Genomic DNA, 22,311 nt, shown 5'->3' with positions numbered 1-22,311 from the left:
TCAATTTTCTGTCTCAATTCAACCACAGTGGCAACATATATGAATCAAACAACTTGCAAGGAGGAAAGATTTATTTTGCCTCACCATCTGATATATTTTTAGTCCACAGTCAGGAGATCCTGGTAGTACCATAGCAGGGGCTGTGTGTTCACTTCACGATGGACCGAAGGCAAGTGTGGGCAGATGGAGTTCCAGTATCCCCTCCAGGGTCATAGCTTCTTTCATACACCTACCCAAGACTGGCTCCTACCTTTTAAAGGCTCTGGCACCTCCCAATAGTACTGTGGGCTGGGAACGAAGTGTCTAGTGTGTGGGCTTTCAGGAGATGTTCCAGATCGAAACTATCACAGTTATACAGAAAACAACGAACAGTGATGTTAAAGCTCCCCATCCCACAGCATCTGAGGATTTCCACCTCTTAGTTCTCACAGTGCTGAAGAGAAAATGTGTTGAAGGAAGGGCTACAGAATTTCTAGTGCTTCTTAAAAAGATCCACAGAAGGCGCACAAACAGATGAGAAGCCAAATATACCCACTACACGTCTCCCTGCCTGTGCTACAATTTAAATCTAATGCGGCTCTCGGAGCCATTTAGTAATATTTATAAGTCTATTAGAACTGTTCTTGCATGACAATGAATTTCACCAACTTCCAACAGACATATGGATGGTTGAATGACACTTATGATGCGAGCAGCACACTTCCATGCAGCGTGAACACTGAGCCCTTCTTTTTCTATCAGTTCCTCATAGCACAAAACACAAATGAGATCTCAACAAGTGGCAGATTCGTGCCAGGTTCTGTCATACAAAGACGGATATGACACAGCCTTTGACCTTAGGAAGCTGTCTAGTTTCAGAAGTAAAGAATGGATCATTATCCACTTCGCAGTTCTATGGCCTCCGCATGTGTCAATCACAGTGCATGGGAGAAGCACTGGCAGGAAGAGACAAAGGGCTCATTAGGCGAGCAGTGAATGAATGCCAGCTCTATGGGCACACAATGCGAAGGACAGCTTCATCTAAGTCCTTAGTTCTGTTACTAAAGAACAGAGAAAGAATCCTTTCTCCTCCCACATCTATTTTCTGGAAATATCCATCTATTATACACCTGGTTTGCATTTTTTATGATTCCTTGTTATTTTAAGAACAATGAAAACCTTTGGTAAAATGACCAACCAACTAACTTCCTAGAGATGTAGTTACTTTTGCCTTTGTGACCTCAGCTTCCTGTTCTGGTTCCCTCTTGCTTCCCCACCATATCCATTTAATTCACTGATCTTTGGTCAGAAAGATTTGAAGTTTACCCAGCATGCCTTTCTTCTGTTGGAACTCTGTCGACTATACGGCAGTGTTTCCCCAATTTTGTCTGCCTACCTTGTTTCTTTCTGAGTCTTTGGCTTTGATACTGTTTCTTCAGTAAGGCCTTTATGGACTCCTTTTCCTGTTACATGACTTTATCGCTTGATTTTCTTATTCACAGTTGATGTCAAAACTGTATACTTATTTTATGAATGCACAGTTTTATGTCTCTCAGATGCCACTTGTCAAATGCTGTTAATAACCTATGTCCTGGCAAGTAACAGCTATCTGAATGGATAAACAGGAGCATTGTGCTTCTTCCTAGAAGTGCTGGAGGTCTTGTCAGTCAAAGGTGGAAAGGAGAAGCAGAAAGGAGATGCCTACTGAGCAACGGTTCAAAACACTCAACACTTACCTCGCGATGGAATGCAAGTGGCTTTGCCACAGGCACTGTTGTCACATCCCTAACTGGATTCTCTTATAATTCTCCCTGTCTGCAGCTCTAATTTTAAAGGTAGGAAAGTTGAAATACAGAAAGGGCAAATGACTCATCTAAGCTCACTGAACTAGGAGAAGCTGACGGAGTTCACACCAGCCACCGCCTTTGCAGACAAAACCAGCTGTTACTTCCTGGGAAACAAGGAGAAAGAGAAGCTGGGTTGGCGATGGCATGGATGACAACTGGGGAAAGAAATGGCGTTAGAGAGCAAGAAAGGAAGCAGATGTTTTAAGAGAGAAGGGGGGAGGGAAGGACGGGGGAGGGAAGGGGGAGGGGACCTTGTGAACAGCTACTCTTTTACATAGTCTCATAGAATTCTGACTTACATTGAACACTTAGGTTATGTGTAGAAAAACTATAGATTAAAAGAGAACTGACATGGAATAATAACCACCTCTGCCTTCTCATATGTTAGTGGGAATTCACACATTCATTTCCTTTTGAACTAGGTTTTGGTTTCAGTATCAAAAGATAACATTAAGTTATGGAGAAAACATTATTCCACATATACAGAACCTCTAGACTTTTTAGTATTTTCCAAAGTGCCATGCTGTACAAATATTAATGATACATGTATGAAAAAAGATAGAAAATACCCAAAGTTTATTCATTCGCAAAGCTGCTATCCAATTCTCAGAATTAAATTATTTTCTGGGGCTGTGGAGATGGCTGAGTTGGTAAAGTGTTTGCTGCTTAAGGAATTGAGTGTGAGCTGTAGACCTGTATAAAAAACTGTGTACGGTAGTCTAAACTACAAGCCCAGCACTTGACAGGGACCAGCAGATCCCTGGGGCTCCCAGGCCAGCCAGCATAGCTACTTGGGAAGCTCCAGGCCAGGGATGGACTGTCTCAAAAACAAAAGGGTGGACATTTTTAGGAAATGATACCCAAGGTTGTCCTCTGGCCCCCACTGAGTTGTACACACACACACACACACACACACACACACACACACACACATACACACAAATACACACACACACACACACACAAATTCCATTCTTAGGATTAAGACTGAAATGAGAAATTATAGCATTCACAGCTGCTTTAATTAAGCAAGCACATAAAATTTCTGTCTTCCTTTCTCAAATTAAAAATACACACTTTGCAAGGAAAAAAATTACAAAAAAGAGAAAAATTTCCCACAGACCTCACATAAATCAATATTTTTTGTTTAACATAATTTATTAGACAATAACTGTGGCAGTAATAATCACATACTTTAAAGAAGACATCTGACTTGGGGCCAAGCATTCTGTCCAAGCCCTGGTTAAAAAAATGGGGGATGTGGATGTATGTGTTCATATGAAGTAAAGAACAACATTAGAAGATGGTGGCAGAAATCAATCGTGTGGTATAACACTGTGTGAGCACAAGGAACACATGTGGTGCACGTAGGTTTACATGAAAAGCTATCATCTTTATTTCCACGTTCTGAGATGAAAATTGGGCTTTGCTTTAAGAATGGACTTAGCATGAGTCTGGCAAGCACCTAACACAGCTGATATGTAAGATATGAAGCCAGCTGGCAGGAAGAGTGCAAGAAGATCAGCAATCAGAGCCTCTCGGTTTTGATCTGCACATATTCTGCAATTCTGTTCACTATTTAGTGGGGAGCAGTTCTGCTAGTTAAATGGGAGAGCTGAAAACCAGAACAGAACCATCCCCAAAATGCAGATGGAGCTACAGTTCTTTAGCTGTTGAGTTTGTTATTCAACAGGTTACCTACACACTAGAACTAAAACCCCATCTGTCTGGGCTCTAGCCTACAGACAGCTCACAGCTCTAAGTTAAAGAATTGCTCTATCTTGAATTTTAAAAGGTTATTCACATCAGGCAGTGTCCTTACCTTTAAAAAACATTGTAAGACAAATAATCATTTTTAGTTTAAATATTTGTGTACTCAAGCATTCAATTGTCTCTTTAGCTGCCTCCCAAAAACCATTTACTGAGCACTACAGAGGGCCATGTACTGTGCACACCCTGCGGGTGTATACTTGGAACGGAATGATTTCTTTACTTGAGGTTTATAGAGTCAAGCACAGTACTAGATGGTGTTACATTGCAGAGCCATGCACAATATGGACTCATACCACAGCACCCAAGAAGACCAAGAATGGTTTTACACAGAAGGCAAGGCTGCACTGTGCTCATGGAAGGCAAGTGGAACTTTTCCAGAAAGACAGAGAGCAATGAGTTTACTCACATACAAAACAAGATCTCCCTAATCTTCAGTTATCAACAAAAGATCAATTAGTTCTTAAAAGGCATTTGCTCTTTCTAACCTTTTGTTTCTATTAATGAAAAGCAGTTATTTGTTTTCCTTATTCCTACTGCTGCTCTAAAAATATATGATCAATACAAGAAAATGTTCAAATGTTCTGTGCTTTTGGAAGACGGAAGCAGTGGTATTTCTGGAGTGGGCCATAGGCATTTGCAGATTCTCTATGAAGTCTACCCAATATGAGCTGGTGCTACATGTGGGAGAGCTATCTGAAACTAGCTCAGAATGCTGGCTTGAGATTCCAGCTCTGTCTCGTACTAACCACGGTGCATTCAGTAATTTACTCACCTCCATCAGAGAGTGTCCTTATTCATAAAGATAAGGATGTTGCCATCTATCTCACAGAGTTATTGTGAAGATAAAACAACACAGTGCCTGTCAGGGTGTTTCAAGCAGTAGGTCCTCATTAAACAGTCTGCCAGATCACAAGCCCATTAACTATGCCAGTTAAGTCTTTCCTATATAAAAATATTCTCTTTCAGATCCAATTCACTCTTTAAAACAACATTAAAGTAACATAGCATGATGCATCCTCTTTGCGGCTATTTATCCCTTCATTTTCTTACTTTAAGAGAATGTAAAAAATGTTTCAAGTATAAAAATGCAGGCTCTACAGATCTGGACAGGTACTCAATGTGAATTTGACAAGGTAAATATTATAATCATCTCAAAAGCGTGAACTGTAAAATAAGTAAATAACATATTGTCTGAGATGACATTAGTCTCAGATCCTTCATACAATAGCCTATTCATTGATGGTTATGAGAATGCTTTTAATATACAAATTACTACCAACCACTAAGGTACTGTGGAATATTCTTCCTCCATAACTAATGAATAAGAAGCGCTACTAGCTATTTCTCTATTTCATTGTAAAGTGAATAATATTACTTGGGCCACAAGAAGTCTTTGCATTGCTGCTTTCCAGACTGTCAATAAAAAAAAGATCATTTGGACTAAGGAGATAGCTCAGTGGGTAAAGATGCTTCCTGCTAAAACTGATGATCTGAGTTTGATGTGCTGAATCCACATGGTAGGAGAGAACTGGTTCCTGAAAGCTGTTCCCTGACACACACATATGCACCATAGTTCATGCATGAACACACACACACACACACACACACACACACACACACACACACACACAACACACACATAACTGTAATTTTTAAAAAAAAATGTGTCAGTTATGACAGCCAATCCAGACAAAAGAGTTTACTGTTGTTCTACTGCTGTGTTGCAGAAGTTATTTAAAAATAGGAAAGCAAGTGTCCTTGTGGAAAGGTGGAGCATTTCTTAGGGATAAGCCCAAGAGTGGTATTGCTGGGTCTTAAGGTAAATATATTTCCAATTTTCTGAGAAACCTCTAGGTTGATTTCCACAGTGGTTGTAGAAGTTTGCATCTGCACCAGCAATGGAGGAGTATTCCTCTTTCTTTGCATCCTCATCAGGATGCACTGTCACTTTGGTTTTTGATCTTAGCCATTTTGACTGGTGCAAGATGGAATCTCAGATTCATTTTGATTTGCATTTCCCTGATGACTGAGGGCACTGAGCATTTCCTTAAGTGCTTCTCAGCCACTCATGATTCTTCTGTTGTCAATGCTCTGTTTAGCTCTGTACCCCATTTTAATTGGGTTATTTGGTTTGGTGGTGTTTAATTTCTTGAGTTCTTTATATATTTTAATTATTAGCCCTCTGTCAGATGTAGGGCTGGTGAAGATCTTTTCCCAGTCTGTTGGCTGCCGTTTGTTTATTGACAGTGTCGTTTGCCTTACACTAGCTTTTCAGTTTCATGAGGTTCATTTGTTAGTTGATGATCGTAGAGCCTGAGCTGTTGATGTTCTGTTTAGGGAGCTGTCCCTGTGCCAATGAGTTCAAGCCTGATACCCATTTCTTCTGAGAGGATTTTTCCAGCATCTGATGGAAACAGATGTATATACCCACAGTCAAAGAACAGGTGGAGCTTGGGCAGTCTTGTGGAAGAGTAAGGGGGAGAATCGAGGAAGGTGGAGGGGTCAGGGACACAACAAGAAGATCTACAGAGTAAACTAACGTGAGCCCATAGAGACTCATAGAGACTGAAACACCAACCAAATAGTACACATCTGAGCAGCTTGGTCATCATGTGGGTCCACTACCAATGGGTGTGGGCACTGTCTATGACTCTGTTGCTTGCCTTTGGATCGTTTTCCAATAGCTGGGCTGCCTTGTTTGGCCTCAGGGAGAAGAAGAGCTTAGCACTGATGCTTAGTCCTGATGCTTATTCTTGTTGTAACTCATGTGCCAGGGCAGGTTGATACTCATGGGGGCGGGGCCTCCATTTCTCTGAAAAGGAGAGGGAGAGTGGAGGGAGGGGAGTGTGAAGGTGAGACTGGGAGGGGAAGACGGAGGGGAGGCTAAGATCAGGATATAAATTGAATAAATAAATTAACCAATGGAACAACACTGCCACCTGCCACCAGATATCAATTATAGAATGTAGAGGTCACACAAACATTTCCTGTTTACTTTTTAGGAACTTTTGTTCTCAGGTAATATCATATGTGCTTTTCTATCTTTTTCAAGATAATAATGACCACCAAACCCATTTCTAAAATGCTACATTTAACATTGTGTTAAGTACTTGAATAAAGCAAAACCATACTCATGCCCCAGGATCTCCATCTTCATTGTATACTCTTCATTGACCTCTCGTCATGGCTTCTATATTTAAGACAATATTCACAACCTTAAACTTTATGGGACAGTCATTAACAAATAAGGAATATAAACAGAGTTTATTTATTATTCGACAGACACTAGCAGAAGACATACAGTGTAGCTATGGAAGAGTGAAGACACATCAAGGAGGCAGTAATCAGGCCTGTGTATTATAAAGAACACAAAGCATAGAAAGGGCTGATGAAAGAAGGTCACAGAAAGTTCCAAGGCCCTTGTTCTTAACCTTCACAATGCCACGGCCCTTTAATACAGTTCCTCATATTGTTACTCAACCATAAAATTATTTTGTTGCTACTTCATAACATGTAACTTTACTATTGTTACAATAAATATCTGATATGCAGGAAATCTTATATGCAACTCCTGTGAAATGGTCATTAGGCCTCCGAAGGGGTTGCGGCCCACAGGTTGAGAAGCACTGTTCTAAGGGATGAATGGATAGCATCAGTGAGAAACAATTACAAGAATAACCAGCTCAGAAGAAATATCAGAGGACCGTTCACCATTACGATTGGTAACTAGGTGAATGAAATGTAGCTTGTACACTTCTGAAGAAAAGGATCTATAGTGTGGGGAGCAAGGGAGGACACCTGTAGGAAGATGTATAAGAAAATAACACATTGGTACCTCTAGTACAAAACTATATGGACTTTGTAGCACAGAAAAGGGAAGTGGGGTAGTTTTGAGTAACTGTGCACAAAGAATTAAAATGTCTGACTCCATGCTGTCTTTCCTGTCTGGTTTTATTTTTCCTTATTTGGGGGGGGGTTGTTTTTGTTGTTGTTGTTGTTTTGTTTTGGATTTTTAATAAGATCTCACTATGTAGCAAGTTGGCCATAAACTAATGATTTTTTTCTGTCCTCATGCATGATGGGGACACTAGAATGATGCACAGTGAATGGATCAAACGAGAATCAAAAAGCTGGAAAGGGAACAGCAGAAAGATAACGATGACAGGCAAAGTGTGGAGGGAATTTGAGGGAAGCCAAGCCTTGGAAGGTGGAAAAGCCCAACAAAGGAGAGAACAGCACCCAGAGGAAGTAGGCCAGCGCTACCTGTGAAACACTGACAGAAGATAATAGACAGAGATGCCTGATGTAAAAAGACTGGAGGATGAAATCAGAATCTTTCTAGGTCACACCCTGAAAGCTTAAAGTGCCCCTGTGTGGGTTTCAGAGTAAACAATCAACCCTGAAGATCCAATTCAGGTTAGCTGAGAAGAAATGAAGACTGAACTAAATGGCACAAATCATCAGCCCCTTAAAAATATGGTTGTTTTATTTCTAAGACAAGTCTTGACCCCACTCCCATACAAATAACCAACAAATATACTTTTAAAACACTCACTTTAATCAATGAGCAACAATCAGAACAGAATAAAATACTTATACAAAGAGAGAAGAATAAGGAAACACAGGAGTAAATACATGAAAGACAGAATGCTACATGGAAGATGTTACAAGAAATAGATGTTAGCCAAACAGGTTGTCATTAAAGTGCCTCTGTGTGTGTGTGTGTGTGTGTGCGTGTGCGTGTGCGTGTGCGTGTGTGTGTGTGTGTGTGTTTAAAAGAAAGAGACACAGGGACACATTGAGAGGTACAAGAAAGAGAGACAGAAGATGCAAAGATATCAAGAAAGACAGAGACGACAGACACACACACATTCACACACACACACACACACACACACACACACACACACACACACACAGAGTGTGGAGGAGAGGAAGAGGGAGGGAGGGAAGGAATCACGAAGAAGAGAAACAAAGGCTGAAAAACAGCATCTGGTACCTGAGTGCTGCTACAATTTGAACAGTTGTCTCCACTCAAGAGAAAACATAACTGCCCTGTTGCAGGGTTGGGAGGGAGAGTCTTAGGCGATGACTGGGCACTAGGGAGAGGACCTTTGCTGTTGAGAAAGGGCACTGGAAGTTGATCCTTTTCTTTGCTAATCTATTCTCCCAAGTGAGGAGCAGTGTCTTCCTGTTAGACAACAGGGCATTCTGAGAGCCGAATGCAGGAGGAAGCCAGGCCCTGGCTGGACACCAGTCCTAACGTTACATGGGTCTTGGACTTCCAAGCACCCGAAACTATAAGAAAATAACTTTCTGTTCTTTACCTGTTACCCAGTCTTTGGTATTATGTTGTAACAGCACAACCAACAGGAATATTAGACAGTATCTGACAAAAAAAAAAGTATAGTGAAAAAGCGAAAGAAGCGAGAATGTGCACCCACAGCACAGAGCAAAGGGCAGACACAAATAGTAAAACCAGTGTGCAGACCAAGGCCAGGGGAAGAGGCAGTGGGAAAAACTGTGACAGTGAGTGAGAGACCAAAGAGTTCAGAAGGACATCGTGGGAAATGAAGCTAATCACCAGCTTATAACCTGTATCCTCCCAAGAGGAGTCAAAGTCTTTCCAGAAGTACAGGACTTGCTTGTTCACTTGTTGAAGGGAGTTTCATTCAAATTTCCTAATACTATGAAGCCATTTTTTTTTTACATTTACTTCTCTTAAGGGGGTCCAGACACAAAATATTCTAGAGAATTTTATACAATGTGTTTTGATCGTATTCATCTCCAACTCTTCCCCTTCACTCCTCCAGATATAACATCTCGCTTCCCTCTCTCCATCTTTGTGTCTTTTTCATTCATTTCACGTAACAATTCCAATTTGTGCTCTCTGTCTGTTTCTGGCTAAAATAACGGGCATGGCTGATCTGCCAGGGGGCTTTAGAAAACGAACTGGGCTGTCTCTTCCTTGGAAGCCATCAACTGTCACTGGCTCCTCCGATGTGGGGTTGGGGGTCTGTGTGCCTCTCCCCGCATGTGGCATGCTGATTGGCTTGATCTTGTGTAGGTTACCGTATGAGTTCATGAGTGTACAACTTCCGTAGTTCTGAGGGTCTGTGTTAATCATCACCTGCTGCACAAGGAAGCTTCTCTGATGAGGTTTGAGGGATGCACTAATTATTGTATCAAGTATAGAGATATGAATTTAGAGGATAGTGCTCATTCATCAAAATAACAGGAGTAGGTTCTCCCATGGGGCCTGTGGGTTCTTGGCTAGACTGCAGTACCAGTGATGTATTCCCCTCTGTAGGATAGGCCTTCAATAAATGGTTTTCCCCGTGATATTCATGCCACCATTATACCCACAGGTATATTTTATCAAGCTGGTCATTAGTGCGCTTTGGAAACCGAGACAGAGGGGAGGACATTCTAGTGGGACTCTAGATGAGAGAAGCATGGGAGAATGGCAAAGTAGAAGGATCCAGAGGGTCCTAGAAGCCTACAAGTAGAACATTATGAAAGGCAGATTTGGGCCCAGGGGTCCCGCTCAAACTAAGGCACCAGCCAAGGACAATACAGGAGGTAAACCTTAAACCCCTACCCAGATCTAGCCAATGGACAGAACACTCTCCAGAGTAGAGTGGAGAGTGGGATATTACTTTCTCACATACTCTAGTGCCTCACCTTTGACCATGTCTCCTGGAGGGGGAGACCTGGTGGCACTCAGAGGAAGGACAGCAGGTTACCAAGAAGAGGCTTGATACCCTATGAGCATATACAGGGGGAGGAAATCCCCCTCAGGAACAGTCATAGGGGAGGGGAATAAGGGGAAAATGGGAGGGAGGGAAGAATGGGAGGATACAAGGGATGGGATAACCATTGAGATGTAATAAAGAAGAAAAAATGAAAAAAAAAAAGGTTTCCACCAAAAAAAAAAAAAAAAAAAAAAAGGTTTCATGGCCAGGTAAGTGTTGTTGAAGACCTTTGTCTCCCTGACAGGCTGCATAGAACTTTCCAGTTTTATATGATCTACGTAGCATATAGGAACTCTCTTAGTCAGTATGGATTTGGTTTCTCTATGTCCAATGCGTGTAGTGTCTTCACCAACAAGGCGTTACCATCGAGTTCTGGTGAGCAACCAAGAATCATGGCAATAAGCTGGATGGCTTGGGCCATCTCTGGGACACTCCAATCCACAACTGGAAGGGAGCTAGCCCACACTCGGCCCTGGGCCTTGCATCTGTCAACCAACGGCTTCTGAAAGGAGCAGTACTCCCTATGCAAAATAACTCCAATTAAATGGTTTTGTATGGACACATATTTAAGAAACATTAAAATAGAAGGTTTCCCTTAGCTTTTCCAAACATTGTTGGTTATCTTCTTCCAATCCCACTCCTCTCCAACTGGGACCTCTCTCCCATTTCCCCCCTTTCTCCTGTCATATTACCTATGTTATGTTCCACTGTGCCCTCTTCCTTAAGATCTTCCCTTTCCCTTCCCACCGATGAAACCTTTCCAGTTTCCTACAAGTGGCTCTTAGTAACCATTGATCTACACTCTGTCAGTGCCACTTTGATTTTTATACAATTTTTTATGAGCTAAATAATAAAACACACAGGCTTCACTTTATGACCTTTTACATTTAGCATAATGTTTTTAATAATAATTCACATTGTCAAGTGTATTCATAGTCATTTTGTTACTGATGAGTGATAATGTTACCTTCAATGGATATATATATAACTATAATACACAACCAGTCCCATTATCCAGACAGTTGGTTACTTTTGGAATTTTGACTATCATGAACAAAGATTCAATGAGATATTTTGGAGGACATATGTTCTCATTTCTTCAAGGGAAATACCCAAGGCTGGATTTCTGTATCATGTAGAGAATATATGTGTATGTTTAACTTTAAAGACCCTGCTAAGCTGTTTTCTGACTGGCTGGCTGGTTACCACCCCAGCAGCAGCACATGAGACTATCAGGTGCCTTGGCATTTGCCCAAACTTCCTATTGCCAGTGGTGTGTTTCTTTTTTGGCCATCCTAATGGGAGTCAGCAGAGCCTTGTTGTCTTGACTTACATTTCATTAATAATTAACAATGCAGGGTATATATTCACAGGTTGACTTTTCATTAATGTGCCTTTCAATATGCTTATATGTTCAATTTTTTGGCCTATAGTATTTTATGGTTATTTGTCTCCTTACTGTTTTGTAGCAATTCTTTATGTATTCTGAAAACAAACCTTTACAAAAATGTATGTCTTAGAAATAATTCTTTCCTCCAACACTGAGGCACATCTTTTTGGTGATCTTAATAGTGGTTTTGGAGGGGAAACATTTTTAAATCTAGTGAGTTCCATTTGATTTATGTTGAAAGCTTTCTCTGTGTTCCAAGAAAAAATTAACATACAGCGATATAGCTTACTTTCTTATGCTTCTTTCTACCAACATATTTATCTATACTAATGTATGTATCATCTGTGTTTATTTTTGGAAATACAGTAAGTTATTACCCAAGTTCATTTCCCATTTGTGTATCAGGCAGAGAAAATGCCCCATGCATCACTGCATTACTTAGCTGGTGTGCTTTGAGAAGCACTTGCTCACACAGGCATGAGAGCATTCTGACCTTTGCCCTGCTCTCATCACCGTTCAGTGTCTACCTCTTTGAAATACAATACCGAGTTGCAATTGTCTAGTGGAAATACTCAAGTCTTACTTTTCCTATTGAAAATTTTGAATTTCCAAAGACCCTTTTAATATGTTTAGAAAATAATGGGTTTTTGTTTTGTTTTGTTTTGTTTTACTAAAACTAAGCCTACTTCATCTTTATTTGTAAGTTCAATTTAAGTGGGAGATAACTATGAGTCATTAACTATGGTCATGGAAAAATATAGACATGAAAAGAATATTTCCTTCAAAAATACCTCCTACATATTTCCCTTCCAGAACTACTACCAGCAGTTCACCTCTCCTTACTTTGAAAAAATAAAATAAACCTTTATATACACTCCATTTTATGTTTGAACCGTATCCATATACTCTCATATTATTGGTTACTGTTTGTGTACTTGCTGGCAGTAAGTATTTTCTTTATTTTTGAAATTTTAATTATGGAAATTGATGAAAGAGCTGTTGGAGGAGTGACTTTGGCATAGTAAATTAGGATAGGTGTAGGTGATTACTCATGAAGTCTAGCGATACAGAAAACAGAAGAGAAGGGCGACATTTAGAGAGAAAACGCGAAACAAGGGACCTGCATTGCTTTTGCTCCAGACTTGCTGAAGATAGTTTGTAGATTAAAAAAAAAAACATGGTGTGCAGGGAGCAGGAGAGGAGGAGAGGAGAATAGGTGGAGCTGAAGGATGAGAGCCTCACCTCAGAGAATCTGTGCACGGAGGAAGCAGGGGGTGGAGCGAGGGAGGATGCAGTGTGTGGCCGAGGAGGTTGCGTGAACAGGATTTATTCCTCACGTGTGCTATTACCTTTTCAAAAAAAACTGTCAAGCATTAAGAAGACCAAGACATGGTGACCTTCATATTCAAAAGCTGAGTAAAGGCAATGAAAAGACTTTAGGGTGTCTATTCTTTTCTGATTCCCTTTAACAGTAAAACAAGACTCTGTTTCACTGAAATAGTGACTCAGTCATGGGCAGCTCCTGTCAAATGCGCATGTCATGTCATAGACATTTGAATTACATACTATTATGAGACTTTCTGCTTTAAAGGCTCTTGGGAACAGATAACATGAGTTCCCCCCTTGATTGGGTCACCATTGGGTCACCATTATTACAAAGTATGGGCACTCCGAAGGCCCCACTTTCGTCACCGTTTAAGAAACTGTCAGGGGCTGGAGATATGGCTCAGTGGTTAAGCGCACTGGCTGCCCTTTCAGAGGACTTGGGTTCAATTTCCTGCACCCACAAGGCAGCTCACAACTGTCCATAACTTCAGTTCCAGGGGACCTGACAAAACATCAAGGCGGAAAATAAGCAAACACAAAAAAAATTAGTTTTTTTAAAAAGAAGCTGTAGAAGATATTTTATCTGTTTCTTTCAGCTCTACCACCTTTTTGCTTGACCTTAAAAGGCAAAGGAGCAAAACTGGAAGATTGATTTTCATCAGAGTTTCCCTTATGCTCAGGCACAAATAGATAAACTGAAATTCAAAGCAGGATTCACACTAATGAGGACAACAAAGCTGCAGTAAGTAAATGGAAGACAATCAGGTCCCAGGTCCTAGACCTCACCGGTTACCCGAGGCAGGTTCAGTCCTCCCATCCCTAAAAGATGTTGATATAATTTTCTACAGTCAGAAGTAAAAATAATGTTCTTTTTAATATCACTTATGCCCCCTAACATAATTTACACTGACACCAACTACTGTTTATATAGGTACTTTGAAAATTCAGATATAGGGTTGATTAAATGGAAAAGCATTAAATCTTACATCCATAAAGACTCTGAAGTAATTCTGGTTATACTGGATGACCCAGTTGGTGTGTGTGTATATATATCTGGCTGAAATATATATATATATATATGTGTGTGTGTGTGTGTGTGTGTGTGTGTGTGTGTGTGTGACTGAAATAAATAAAGCATTTTTTGTAGTACCAAGCTTGACCATGTTTATAGGAGCATACATACAGAAGATGATTCATGAAAGTATCAGTAATATCACACTGTAACTTCGTTGCTATCATATTAAGTATTAGTGAAACTACCAGAAAGACAAATGGCTAACTTTAAGGCAATGCCAACTTCCACCAAGCTGACATTTACTTTCATTCAACAACTTAAGCTATGTAAAGTGCATGAAGACACGTGTCCCCTGCTAGATAATCTCTTTCATCTGGAGTACTTAGTTTAAATGGGTATTCCAAACCTTAATGTCAAATGAATTGATTAAAAATAAAAGACACAGGTTCCAGGCTCCATGAAACTTCGGTAGCAAATGAAAGGTAAAGCACGATGTGTGTATGACACACACAGCAACAGGTGACACCATGTGATGTCACAATGCTAAGCACTTCATCGTCTTCAGTCTTTACACTACCTTCAGGGTGCATTGGTTTCACTTTTGTTTTTGTTATTGGTTTTAGGCTGTTTTTATTTTTATGTTAATTTTAAGTTAATATCCACATCTGGCTAACGCTAATCTCTATCATCCTTTCAAATAGCCCCCTTTTCAGCACTCATGCCCCATGTATTTCATTACCCTTTCTTTCCCCCTCCTCTACTGCATTTGTGATTTCTTTCCCTCCCATAGTCCTCCCCCTCGTTTCATTTTGGGTGCATTTAAGTCTCAGCTCTGACTATAATGCAAAATGTGATGTTTTTCTTTCTGAGTCTGTCTTATTTTGCTTAAAATGATCTTCAGTTCCATCCATTTTCTTGGAAACATTGTGTTTTCATTCTTCTTTATAGCTGAAGAAACTTTCCTTTTGCCTGTGCGCCACGCTTTCTTTACCTATTTATTTGTTGATGAACACCTAGTACGGCCTCATTTCTTAGCTACTGTGACTACTAGAGAAGTCAATTTGAACATGCAAATATATCTGTGAGGTGTTGACTTGGCGCCCTGCAGGTGTACACCTGAGAGTGGTACAGTCGGGCCATATGTTAGTACTGTTAGTACTATTTTTAGTTTTATGAAAAACAACTACACTGATGTCTACAGTAGTTGTACAAGTTTACACTCCCACCAGTCGTGAGCAGTGGCTGCTCTTTCCTCACATCCACATCAACATTTGCTGTCATTTCTCTTCTTGATGGTAGACATTCTAACTGGAGTGAGATGCGCTCTCAGTGTACTTTCTCATTTTTGTTTTCATGGGAGTTAACCTTAGCAGTCACCTTGTCTGGACCAGGAATCAATTAAGACGTGCAAGGCTCTCAGCACACCTGTGAGGGGTTTGGCTGATAGATCAATTACAGTACGAAGACCCACCCTGGGCAGTGCGCTCTGATGTCAGCACAGATATAAGGAGGTGCCCGGAAAAAAGCTTTGGCTTTCTGCCTTCTACTGTCACAGCTGTCTAGCGAGTTCATCTATCCTGCTCCCCAGAGCATCTGCCCTATTGCTGCCGTAGCTGCTGTCACTTCCTTCATTGATGTTAGAATCAGCTTCTTTGGCTGTCAGTATAGACCAGTGGCTATCTAGGAATTCTCTGGGCTGTCAGTGTTGACTGGAAATACCGAGGCGCCCCGTCTAATGGACTGAGCAGCTGTTGGGTCTTTAGGCTCTGCAGTTCGAGACGGCCACTCTCGGGTTATTCACACTGTATTGTGTAAGACAATCTGAAAAATCCCTTGTTAATGTGTATTCATTTTCTCTGTTCTCTTTCTCTAATAGCTTTGACTAACACCTTTTAAAAACTACTCTGTGTGTATGTGTGTGCAAACTATAAAATACAAAGGGAGTCTTTGCTTTATATTTAACAAGCCGCTTTCAGAGTAATGGTACCACAAGATCAGAAACACAATCCCATGATAAAGGTCTGTTCATGAAGACTCTGTCCTTAACAACCTCAACACTTCCAACCAGATCCTCCCAACTTCACAACAATCAAGTATCAACAAGACTTTCAGAGGTGACAGACCATCTCAAAGCATAGCATAGCATAGAACCTATTGTATTTCAAACGCTCCTTTTCATCTATGAAATTTTTATTGAAAAGTGTTAACAGGTGTGGTGGATGAAAATATGTGCACCTAAACACAAGGACACGTGAAACAAAATATTGAAAATGCATTTGATCCACCTTTTATGAGTTGGCTCTTTTACATGTAAACACTATTTTCAAGTAGTTACCATTAGCCAGCAAATTTAATTAAAAAGCCATTCTAACCTTCTTTTGATTATAAATCTTTTACTATGCAGGTCTTTAGTATTAATAATGGTTATTAATTATGTAGCATGCCATTATGTCTTTGTCATAATTTTACTAATCACTTGAATGTTAATAAACTACGATATTAAGAGAACATATTGCTGGGAATAAAACATTCCTAAACTTCTAGGAAAAGGCTGACTATTTACCTCATGATGCTAAGTACCTATCCACTTAGATCAAAACTTACATAATTGGTTAATGACAACACACTTGAACAGCCATGTTTCCAGAAGTTACCCAATCAAGGGTACTGAACAGCAGATCAAGATTCTTAAAGCCAGCCAACTGGGCCCAGCTTCACCCTTGTGCCTGTATTTCAAACACAAGCCAATCAGCAGCAGAGAGTGGCCACTCCCTTACAATATATGTGCAGCCTATCTCTGAACATCAGGAGGGTTTCAGATCCCAGACTCTGCATACCCTAAAACTCTTTACAAAAATAAGCCTCATGGGTGCTGTGTTTCTCAAGCACAGATCTCCTCCCCTTAAAAGGATAATGACATTGATATATTTTTCAATACCAAGTGGTGTTTCCCTCATTGATTATCACTGGCAATAATTCATGCATACAGATACTCTTTCCCTTTGGATTGCTTAAAAGTAAATTCTTGTGAAAAAATTCATTAGTTCAAGTGGCACAAGGATGGAAAATATATTGCCATTTTTTCCCCCTTAGGAGTTGTTTTGATTTACAGTGCCAGCCCTACTGTATAAATATGCACATGTCAAACACCTTTAAAATATCATATTTTAAAATGTTTGCTGACTTGGGGTAAATTTGCTTCAATTACTTTGATTGGTGTTTGAAGGTCATTTCAAGCATAGATTTGTATAGGAGTATAAACCCATAAAGGAAACCAGGAAAACAACCGGTAAGGCAAAAACGCAAGCTATTCCTACCATAGGTCCTGTTGCTAGTTTCAGGTAAGGTAAAACAGTTGGTGCTTATTATAATTACCACACGGACTTTTAAGAAATGATGTTCTAAGTTGCTCTTTCCATTATAAAAATCCTGAAATAAAGATCAGAATACCATGCAATGGTTAGGCAGAGCCCTGGCATCCACATCTGTAGGCTGCAGGGCAAGGAAGCAATTGGTGAGGGAAATGTTGGGCTTCGATATAATCTAAACAACGGTATCATGCAATGGTTGCCTCAACTTGGAACTCAGTGACTGCTTTCTTTGCCTTCACATTGCTTTTTCCTTCCATGCAGGCTGACCCAGGAAGTTGAAAAGTCCTTGATGAGAGCAAATAGCTGAAGCAGTTCTTGGGAGCCAAGCCCTTCCTTCATCGGTTGTGAAGACAGGATCTGTATAATACAGCACAGTACCCAGGACAAACATGAACATGAAGAAGGTTGATTGATTTATAAGCATTGGAATGAGGGTGCTTCCCAGAGGTACCCACAGGGCTCAGAAAGCTGGCTAGGGCCTGAAGGACCTAAAGACTAGCAACAGCGTGGAGCTGTTATCACTTCTAGGCTTAAGTGTTTGAGGAATGGCACAGAGCTGAAGAAACCTGCAGAGAACTAGAGTTGGGAATAATAGCATCAGTCACCTCATTCTTTGTGGAAGAACACAGAGTCTGCAGGAAACAAAGTCTGCTATCAAGGAAGATAGGCAATAAATGCTCAGGTCACTTCCTCCTACCTTTTTTCTCTTGTACTGGCTCCCAGGGTCCCAAATCAGCAGAAATTCAAAGAGCTGGGAATGCCGTGTCCAGTTTTGGCTTGTTATAGCAGAAGACCACAGGATGGTGGCTTACAAACAACAGAAGGTTTTTTCCTAATTGTTCTGAATGCTGGGAAGTCTAAGACCAAGATGCAGGCAGATTTAGTAAGGGGCAATTTCCTGGTTCATCCACTTGTGTTTTCTCAAGGTAGACACAAGGAGAAGTGAAAGGTCTCTAAGCATCCATGAGGCCTCATGACCTAATAGTCTCACACTCAATACTGTCATCTCAGGGCTCAGGATTTCAACACATGTTAAGTGGAAACTGTAAATGTTTCAGACCAAGGAGCCAGCTCAGAATGGAGAACAGAGAGTTGATTAGAGGAAGCAGAGTAACTGGTCTTATACTGCATTGGTAGCTACCTGCCAGACTTGGTATCAGCTGCCTTTGTCCATTCTGAGTGAATGAAGTCAAGATGCCCTGGGTATTCACAGTGGCCAGCATTGCAATATGGTGTTGGTTAGTCACTAAAAGACGCTGAGTAATTGTTGTATTGTTTCTTCCCTGGCCTGATTTCAAAGGTACCCAACAAAGGAACAAAGAGGAATGAGAGAAAGGAGCATCAACTTCATCTTGAAGTAACCATGCTAGGTATAAACATTTGGGGAGTAGAAGGTAGAAAGTATTGGTGCTTCAGGGAGGGGAAGAGATTTACGTTTTCCTCTGTAATTACATTTTATGAACTGTGTATGTAATAAAAGGAAGGTACAAATAAAAAGAACAGCTTTGATCCTGTGATGGTCTGTGCTAAAGAGAACAGAAGAAAGATGGCTACAACAACTCTTCTACAAAGTAAGCATCCCTCGAATTTGGCCAATAATTGTTATTCCCCAATTGTGTAAATGACCTTGAACTGAAGCACAAGGGATAAATCTCCTTCTACTTTCATCTATAGCCATCTACAATCCCTGAAAGTTATAAGTTATTGTACTTAATGCATAACTCCCTTCTTTAATGTTTTGGGCCAGGCGTGGTAGTTCATGCCTGTAACCACAGTGCTTGGAAGACTGTAAGGCAAGAGAATCCCTGTGAGGTTAAGGCAAGCCTTGAATACACAGTGAGTTCTAGATGAGTATGGGATAAGAGTGAAACCTTGTCTCATAAATAACAACTGTCTTGGTCACTGTTCTATTGCTATAAAGAGACACACACTATGACGAAATCAACTTATAAAAGAAAGCTCCTAGATGAGAGCTTGCTTAGCACTTCAGAAGTGAGTCTGTTATCATCATGACAGAGAGCATGGCAGCAAGCTAGTAGGCATGGTGCTGGAGAAGGATCTGAGAGCTACAGCCTGATCTATGGGCAGCAGGCAGAGGCAGAAAGAGACTGTAGACCTGGTGTAGACTTTAGACATCTAAAAGCCCATACCTCGTGACAAACATCCTCCTGCAAGGTCACACCTACTACAGCAATACCATACTTCCTGCTCCTTCTCATACACAGAGTTTCACTCCCTAGTGACTAAACATTCTAACATATGGGATTATGGGGACTCTTTTTATTTAAAGGAGCACATCCGGGTCCCTGAGCCCCATAGGTTTGTATCTATATCATAAAGCTAAATGCTTTTAATTCAACTCAAAAGTCTTCAGTGTTTCAGTCTTAAAATTGTCGAAGATCCAAAGTCTCTTCTGAGAATCAAGGCATTCTCTTATCTGTAATTACATGTGAAAGCAAAAGCAAAAAGCAGATCACTTACTTCCAACATACAATGACACAGAACATGCATCATCATGCCAAAATGAAGAAAAAGGGGATAGAGTGAGAAAGTGCTGGACAAAAGCCAGGCAAATTCCAAATTCTGCATCTCTGTGTCTGATGTCAGCTCTTCCGTCTTCTCCAGGTCCTTTCAGCTTTGTTGAGTACAACACACTTCTGTTTCTTGCGCCAGTTCCACTCTCTTTGATCAACTCTCCTTGTTGGGTTTCTCACAGCTCTAACATCTCCAACATCCTGGGGTCTCCAACACAACCCAGGCTTTGCTTTCACTGCTTCAGGTCACACAGTGGCCTCTCTGGGCCTCCATGCTATGGTTCCCTGCCAGTTGTGTGGCCTCAGTGGCTTCCCTTGACTGAGGAAGAAGGCTTCCTAACCCCTTTCCTGTGTCCTTCTTGATTCTTAAATAGCCAAAGTTGCATAATTATTGTTTGCTGGGGCTAGAGTCTGGGTCCCTCCTTTGACGAGCATTTGCATAAGCTCCTCTTTGTTGAAGATTTCCTGTGAGCCTTAAACTTTTCCTTAATTCCTTTTCACAGGTTGGAAGCTTAAAATGGTTGCAGCCCTGTCCCGCGGGCACCACTTTGTTCCACTTAGCTTTTCCTTAAACTGTTTATCTCTTTGAGCACTGGACTTGGCTCCAACCTGACATTTCTTCGTGTTCCTTTTCTCCTCAAACTGTACATTTTGTATTTCGTTTTCCTCTGCTTTTCTCTTTCATTGTAGATCAGCATAAGATTAGACTACCAACAATCAGGTCTCATTGTCAACACTAAGCTTCTGCCAAATTTCATTACCGCAAAACTCTTGAGTGTAGCCTCGGGGAGACTTTTAGGGGAAGGACAAAAAGCAGCCATGTTCTTCACCAAAATATCACAAGAACAGTCTCTATACCAGTTGCTAATATCCTTCCACTCTGACACCTCTCTAGCTGCATTCCCACAGTTCACATCAGCCTCAGCAGCACTGTCATCCGTGCTTATATTTGTTTGATCCATTGAACCCCACTTAAAGCATTCCATCCCTTTTTCTACTCTAAAGCCTTAATGTGCTCCATAGTCCTCCAACAAACACTATGTCAGGCCTTTCTCAGCAATACAACACTCCCTGGCACCAACTCTGTCTTAGTCACTATTCTATTGCTATCTATGAAGAGACACCATGAGCAAGGTGACTCCTACAAAAGAAAGTATTTAAAACATTTAAATGGAGGGGGCGGGCTTGCTTGAAGTATCCAAGGTGAGTCCCTTGTCATTAAGGCAGGGAACTAAGGCAGGAACTCAAACAGAGCAGGAACCTTGAGTCAGGAGCTGATGCAGAGGCCGTGGAGGGATGTCACTTACTGGATTGCTTTCTTATAGGACCCAGGACCACCAGTCTAGGGATGGCACCACACACAACGGGGCTGGATCCCCACCATTCAATCACTAATTTAAAAAACGCACCACAGCTTGCATACAGTCTGATGTTATGGAGGCATTTTCTCCATAGAAGTTACCTCTTCTCAGATGACTCAAGCTGTGCTAAATTGACATAAATACTATTCAGCATATCAGGTCAGAGAGAAAGATTTAAAGTATGTAAAATACTTCACTTATATTATTCTTTCAATTATAAAGTATTCATGTCATCTCCAGACCTTACAGTAATATTAGAAAATAAATGAAGCAATGGCATAAAGGTAAGAGTGTAGCATAAAGAAAAAACTCAGTTTAGAGTTAATGTCATTGAGCAAATATGGGGCCAGGGGCACGCGGGGGGAGGGGCAGGGGGTGGAGTTCTTTCTTCATTTCTAACTCTATGTATGTAATATTTCAGAAAGCCTAACACAACATCTGTGAAATACTATGTAGTATTTTATAGTTTTAGAAAATAATCTGATGAAAGTATATCTTGCCCACCAAAAAGAAATGATCATTCCAAACACTCAAATAAAAAAACTTCTATTTAATTTTTAATTACTTTAAATTTGCAATTATCTCCAATATTTTATATACTTTTCACATTTCAAAAGAATAATTACAGAAAATCTGTTGCCATTGCCATAGTAATTGCATTGTACAATATAGTTGAGTTTAGAAGATGAATGCTTTAAATTGGTTATTTAAAAGTTAATATCATGGCCCTAAGTTCACATACTATCATGTAAACATGACAGACTGCAATCTTAAAAATCTCTGACATGGGTTTTTCAGATTTCTCTCCCACACAAAACTCCTCCGTGATGCTTAGTTCATGAATTCCCATCTCCATGCATGGCGCTGTGGGACAGGGCCATGTTCACACAAACTTGCACTTTTGGAGAACACAGAGGTCTTCATCAGACTTGGAAGAAAGGGAAGCGAACATCAACACCC

General features: G+C 40.6%; 1 protein-coding gene across 1 annotated transcript in view; it reads right to left on the bottom strand.

The window, feature by feature from the left end:
• PDE4B (phosphodiesterase 4B) overlaps window positions 1-22,311 on the bottom strand; it is a 540,265-nt gene that overhangs the window by 451,405 nt on the left and 66,549 nt on the right. The window lies entirely within an intron of this gene.

The sequence above is a fragment of the Acomys minous genome (assembly GCF_964271855.1).
Source record: "Acomys minous genome assembly, chromosome: 6".
NCBI classification, from domain to species: Eukaryota; Metazoa; Chordata; class Mammalia; order Rodentia; family Muridae; genus Acomys; species Acomys minous.
This window is presented reverse-complemented; position numbering and strand designations above follow the sequence as displayed.